The sequence below is a fragment of the Chinchilla lanigera genome, unplaced genomic scaffold (genome assembly GCF_000276665.1).
Source record: "Chinchilla lanigera isolate Chin_1 unplaced genomic scaffold, ChiLan1.0 scaffold00003, whole genome shotgun sequence".
NCBI lineage: Eukaryota > Metazoa > Chordata > Mammalia > Rodentia > Chinchillidae > Chinchilla > Chinchilla lanigera.
The window spans coordinates 37895445-37902963 of NW_004955404.1; positions in this window are offsets into that span (position 1 = coordinate 37895445).

Here is a 7519-nt window from a genome sequence, read left to right on the forward strand (position 1 = left end):
TTATATATATAATTTAAATTGTATAAAACTAAACCTTTGTTTTATGAAAATTATTTACTCTTCAAATTTTAATTGTCAGTAACAAATTTTTGAAGTGATGATTTAAAAGGTAATGAGGCGCACTATTATCTGTAGAATCATGAATGTTGCTATGATTCAACGCAGCCCTCTCCCTTCTCATGATTTTTCCCATATGGTGCAGTGGTACTGAACCTGCACCGTGCATGCCACAGTGGCCCGTTTGTTGCCATTGGAAGCTCTAAAAGTCTGCCACCCCTGATTTAGTACTGCATATATAGTACTGGCCACTAAATTAGAAGACTATACATATTTTCAGATAGTTTTATTTGAGGTGCACTCACCCTTATAATTCTATTTCAGCTAATGCTTTTGACTTTTCAGTACCATTTACTTAATGTATACTGGGTCAGTTTTATTTTGGGACATTCCTAAATGCTAAGGTTTTAGTTATTTTTTGTCAGATATAATGATAGATGACATTTATTGCTTAGAGAAGAGCAATAAATGAGAAAATGGAGCCCTGGAAAGACCCTGTTTGCAACTCTCCAAAAGCAGTTCTTATTCTCTCTATTCCGAATCTCCTATGCAAAATTATGAAGAATAATTAAAAAGATATATTAAAAATGGAGGTAATTACTATGAAAAGACATGTACGAATTTTTAAGTAGTGGAAGACATATACTAAAGTTTGACAGTGACCAGAAAATTACATTCAATAAATGGTACCTGGTAGTGAACATGAGGAGTGTTTCTGAAGAGAATTTAAAATGAAGAAAATACTGGGAAAGAGGTACTTGAAAGAACGGGGTATTAAGAAAGATTAGGACTATATTCTTAGCAGCACAGGTTTTAAGTATCTCTTTGCATAATTGCTTTTTCGTGTCTTAGTAAGAACAAGAGCAGCGCTTTATTATTTTTTACCAGACTTAATCACTTCGTTTTCAGGAGCTTTCTCCAAGTAATCCAATTGTTTCCTCATTAGATTTACTCCATTTGTATTTCATGGTTTGGAACATAGTAAAGTAGTTATGGCCTCGATTGCTTCGGCCCACATTTGTAACCTCTTTCGGGTATTTTCTTGTTTCACTGGCAGTGCTGAAACACACCTACTTAGACTTGCTTGAAGAGAGCCTGGCATGTTTTCAAAGTTACTTATCTGAATAATGCCAATTTGAAATATATTATTTTTTAACTGCTCAGTAAGAGTGAAGATATTTTTAGAAAGGGCTAAATTATTATTCATGCAAATTCTTATGTCACACCTATTCAAAAAATAGGTTCTTTATTCTGTATTTAAAATCTCATCCCCTGAATATTATGAATCACGTCACAAAATGTCATTGTCTCTTAATGTCTTTAATATATGCTAATGCATGTAATAAATTGAATATAAATAACAATTCATTCTAGCTAAGCTATGTATTTGTCAGTGTCACTTCAGTTATCTCTTTGACAATATTGACTAATTTAATTAATTGACTAATTAATTATATGCCCTATTTTGCTTCACAAAGTACTTGAAGCAGGGTATAGCTTATATTATGCTCATAAAATTCCATTATTGAGAGAACTTATAGATTATAGTGTTTCATGTCTCATTTATAAAAATAAGAATGCATTGCCTGGAGGGTTAAAATTATATTTACAGGGTTTGTAGCAGCAGAATGAAGTAGACCCTAGCTCTTCTAACTTATCATTTGGTGCTGCTTTAAGCCATGGATGCAGAATCAGTTGAATTTTATCCACTTAACACTTGACACAGTTCTTTAAAAAGGAACATTTTAACAAATGTATCTTGAGAACAAATATGATGATTATGATTATATAATAATTTTACATGTTTTCTAATGTAACAGAGAGTCAAAAATTTTACACACTATAGTCATGCTACATTTCATTTTGTCTTTGGAGGGATACTATGTACATTTTAACGTAGAGAAGATCCTCTCAGAACTATATCTTTTAAGTATTTAAGTTTTATTTCCTACTGCTTTTTGCTTAAGTGAGTATTTCAGTGATGGTAGGAAATTACCAATTAAGTTAATTCAAGTTTTCCTCTTTAGGCTGTAGATTTGTCACTAAATTCTGGGTAGTATTACAAACATACATGTGGCTAAAAATCTGTGGAGTAGTACAGCGTTTTTATTGTGCACTAGTCATGTTGGCGTGTTTGATGGCTTTCCTTGAGACACCTTGTTTGACACCTCATTTCTTCTAGTTTCTTTTTGGCAGCTTCCACCCAACCTGACATCCAAAACCTTACTGAAAATAATATGTAGCTTAGGTATTCTATCAATCCTTTTTTTTGTTTTGTTTTGTTTTGTTTTTTGTTTTTTGTTTTTTGGTGCCAGGAAGCAAACTCAGGACCTTGCACTTGCCAGGCAGGTGCTGTGAGTAATAACCCTGTCCTAATCATCTGTTCTGATCAACAGGACCAGGCACAAAACTCCATGTGGACACATATTTTCACTTTCTTGAATAGATACCCGGGAGTGGAACTGCTAAGTTGTAAATTGAATCTATAGCTAAACTGTTAACAAACTGATAAAGTGTTTTGTGAATGGTTATTATAGCCTTGCAAATCATTAACACTGGTGTTGACATCATATGTGATAGATTATTTTTCTCTTCAAGCTATCAAAGCCATCTTGACCTTTGGCATTAACTCTTTGACTATTGTGTACGGATGTGGATTTTTACATGGATTTTTTATCTTGGATTTCTAGAATTTCTTGACCTAAATGTTTACATATTTCATTCCAACTAGGGAGATTTTTGCTATTATTTCCTACTTTCCATTATTATTGTAATAACTTTTTTTAGCCCCTGGAACCTATCCTGATCCTTTCCCTTGATCCTGTCTTTTATTCCATTTCTTGAGCCTATCCTAAAAGTTAATTGCCTATATTCTAGCACGTGTTACATAGTCCCACATGTCTATGAGGTTTCTACATTGGCATTTCTCTGGATTTCAGAAAATTTTTATTTGTGAATTCTGTTTCTCTTCTCTGCCTTCTCACATCTGTCGTAGAACATTTGTCATCAATTTTTTAATTTCCGTTATGTATTTCCCTTTATCTCTTCCTTCAGTGGGGTTCATCATTGACTACATCATTGTTCTAAAACTCATATTTAATTCTTTTAACACGGTTTGTTTTATTTATTTAATCATATTTATTGATAACTGCTTGAAAGTCTTTGTGAGCCAAGTCCAATATAGGTGCTCCTTCTGAGTCTGTAGCTATTAGTTCCTTTTTTCAGCCACCTGTTTATAGGTTATATTCTTCCATTTCTTTGTATGTCTTAATTTTATTATTTTTAGGCACTGGATATTTTAGGTAATATATTTTTACAACATAGATTTTCATTTTCTCTCATGAGATGTTATTACTCCATGTTGGCATATTTCTTTGGTAAATTACCTGAATTCTATATGGAGTTGTTTCTTCCTTAAGTATGTAAACATATCTCCTCCTGGATTTTTGGCTGGCTGGTTGGCTGGCTGGTTGTTTTTGGCCTGGCTTTCTTGACATTGCTGCTCTTAGTGTGCTGGTCAGCCAATGGATTCACTGAAGTTTCAAACTCTTACTAAGGTTTTTGTCTTCTCTTGAAGAATCTGTATGTGTTCCATTGTGAGTTCAGAGTTCCTTTATTTTCTGAAATCTTCGTCTGCCTTTGTTTCCTTCAAGGCTTCCTTATATTACCATTGCATATTTACTCAGCTTCATAATGAGCGATGGGGAAGTGGAAAACTCAATGACCTCAAGGTCTCATTGCTGAATTTCCCCATCTGGGTTACAGTTTAAACCTAGCTCAGTGACTTGTTGACCCTCCTTAATACATTTGTCCAATAGATGTATCATCCCTGCCCAGTAAGATTGTTAGTGTACTGGAGAAGGAGTTTTGCTTTATTTTGTTTTGCCTTTTTCATTATAAATCAAGTAAACCCCATCTGCCAGCAAAGTTGCTTAGTTTTTTTTTTTTTTTTTTTTTTTTTTTTCCCGTCTTAGCAAAATATTGAGAGAGGAGGATCTACCAAAGGCTCTTCCTGTTCAGTACTTTAGTAGATCTCCAAGAATAGCATGTCTCAGTTGCTGTGAACCACTGATTCTTTTCTGGGGTTCTGACTGTTGTCATTTACTCGATTGTCAAATTTTATATATTTCTTTTTAGGAGAGGATTTTGTGTTCCTTACTTTGCTATATTGAAGGATTAATTTGGATTTTTTAAATCCAAAATTTAAGGAACCACATTTTCAGATGGGGAACTTACAGGGATAGGTAACTCTGTGAGTCAGAATTGATTAAAATATATATATTATATATGCACATGTATACCAAGAGAGATCTATACAGCTATCTAAGCAATTGTTATATATAATGCTCTCAACATATACTTGAAAGCATTAAATATATTTTTAAAATGAAAATAAAAGGAAATATTAATTCATTTAATAAGTGAAATTGTAAATTTGATATCATTAAAATTTATTTTTTGATTTCATAGTTTGATAGATATGAACTTACAGAAATGATGAAGAGAAATACTATTGACTGAACTATTCATAATAAAATGACTATTTGCTCAAAAATACATCAGAATACAAAGGAAAGCATGACAGTGTTTTTGTCTAGTTTTATAGATGCTTAATATGTAGATTGTTATTAAGTATTTTTAAGGATTTTAAAAGGTGATTTCTTGTGATATTTTAGAGTTTAAGCTATATAATCTCCTAAGATCATCTGTTAGCCAAGTACACAGACGCACTATTTTCCAAAGTCTAAATAGGAAATGATGCAGGTTTAGAAAATCCTGCTGCTAGGTAAGAAAAATGTAGTTCTTTATAAATCTCTCCAAGACTACCGGGGCAAAGTCACACAGCATCAACAAGCTGACAAAAATCTTTATCTCCTTCTTTTTTTGGAGTTTTGGATTAAGAAGGTCTATCAAAAAGCCCATGCTGTTTTAAATTATAGCTTATGGGGAAAAAAAGCGAAAAACACAACTTGATTTCTCTATTGGTTTGAGAATTCTATAAGAAAATCCTATTGTCTCTTATACTCTTGGTTTCAGTGATCAGAGTAATATCTAAATACTTTGCTAGCTTGTTTCTTTAAATTGTTTTTCTGGCATTTTGGCTTTTTAAGTATCTATGCAGTCACCGTTCCACAGATGGAATAGAGGAACTTGCTTCTTAGAATTTCTGCATTAGAAAAATATGTGTCATGCACATATCTCATCCAAAGATCAGTTTAACCCCACTCAAAGTCATTAAGTGTTTTGCTCTGATACTAACTAAAATAGATTAAAAGACAATCTTTCCAAGTGACAAGTTTTTTTCTTTGCTTGTGAATTTTATAGAACACACAGAAAACCTCTATAATATGCACAAATGTTCCATATTTTATATTTCAAAAAAGATCATAAATGACTATTTTAATGGCAATGCCTTTAAAATGTTAATGTATTTTTGCTTTCAAAGGCTAAAAATGTTGATTTATAACTGCACATAACTGTTCTACATACCATAAATAAAAATACACATATGATATCCAATTTACATCCATATAATATCCATATATATATATATTTCTGTTCTGTATCAATTGTCTGTTTATTTTGCACAATTTTCTGGTAGTACTATGGTTGCATGTGCACTCAGGATGTTAGATTTTATTTTTCTTGGAGAGAGAAATGTTTAAATGTTTTATATATTGTTCAGTGTTGTGGTTTACGTCACTCTGAGAACAGCTGAAAATCATGAGTAAACCCAGCCCACAGAAAGATTTGGTTTGTCTGGATCTGTAATGAGATTTAAGCATTACTGTTTCAAAAAACCTTCTGTGATCTTAATGTGAGATTTTTGCTACTGATCCTAAGATTCCCTAAATACTTAATACTGTATGTAATTTAAGGAAAATGAACCTTCTTCATCCTATCTTTCCTTCACCTGAAAAAATTACTTTTCTACCCTAAAAAATAATTTGAAAGATGTATGGGTTTTAACATTAGCAGTGTTTGTGATTATCTTATGATTTAAATTGAATTCGAAGCCCAGACCAGTCCTGCAAAGCCTAGGCATCTGCGTTTCTTGTTTGCTATGTATATATATCCTCATGTCATGATGTGTCGTGCCTGAGAAATTTCCAAGTTAAAAACTACCTCCCTCTAACATTCCAAAGTTAGAAAGAAAAGGAATAAGAGAATGTCTGCCTTGTCCTCCTCCAGATTCTTGCTTGAACGATATAGATTTAAGCCAAACGGAAAGATATAGGCATCCTATTTTGGAATAATGATGGTACTTTATGTCCTCATATTCTATCAAAGGAGAAGCTATTCGATAACCTTTCAACTATTATCACAGTAAAAATGAGCTGGCTGCACAAAAAGGGGTGGGCAAAGCATTATACATACAAGCATAACAGAATGAAGGGCTTTAGCAAAATGGAAGGGAAAGCCACCTATTGAAATGCACACAGGGGGCTGGGTATTTAGCTCAGCAGCACAGCGCTTGCCCGGAAAGCCCAAGGTCATGAGTTTGATTCCTGATACCGGAAGAAAAACAAAAAACAAAAATGAAAAAGCAAAACAAATAAAATGCACACAGAATCATATATTACAGATAATGAACAATAACTAATATAAAAAGTCACTTTATAGATATGGTAGTAATTTATAAAGTATTTATGATATGAATAAATGTGAACCCAATATTTAGCATAATATCAGTTCAACAGTAAACTAAAAGAACAATGTGAAACACTTATTTATTTAACCTGTGTTAGTTACTTTCTACCACTAGCAAATTTTAGTTGGTAAAATAGGGCATTTGCATTTCCTTCATCTTATCCTTGCAGGGTTGTGAGGGGAGTCCGTAGTGAAGCTCAAGCAAATCCCAATTATATGAAAAAAAGGCATTTTTGTAAATGTAAATTATTATGAAACTTTATGGTATTATTAATTTGTATACATTCTACAGTATGCATATGTGGTACATCAGTGAGACAGGTTTATATCTTATACTTCATGATAATGTAAGTTTACCACATTACATTTTAATATTCATCTTTTATGTAAAACTAATGTATTGAATTATTGTAAAATGTATTTTAAACTCTCCAAAGAGTAAATGGTTGGCTTGATTCTATTAGGCAAATAAAAATACTCTTAAGATCATAAGTAGAAACAAGGTTTATGAGAAACAAGTAGAGAAAAATTGAACACATAATTTGGCATGCATACCAAGTTTATGACACCTGTTATAGAAAACCCATTAGATGAAATAGTATCATTATGCCTCATAAAATTTTGGAATTTTTTTATAAATGTTTTATTTTCAATAGAGATACTCCTTTAATTGTTTTTTCATAATATCCAGTTCTAACTTTTTGACTTTTTATACCTGTAATTGTCAGAAAAATAAAAATAATAAAACCTCAATCCTGGTATATGAATATAAACAGAAAAATAATCAGGATAAATCTCTCAATATATTTTA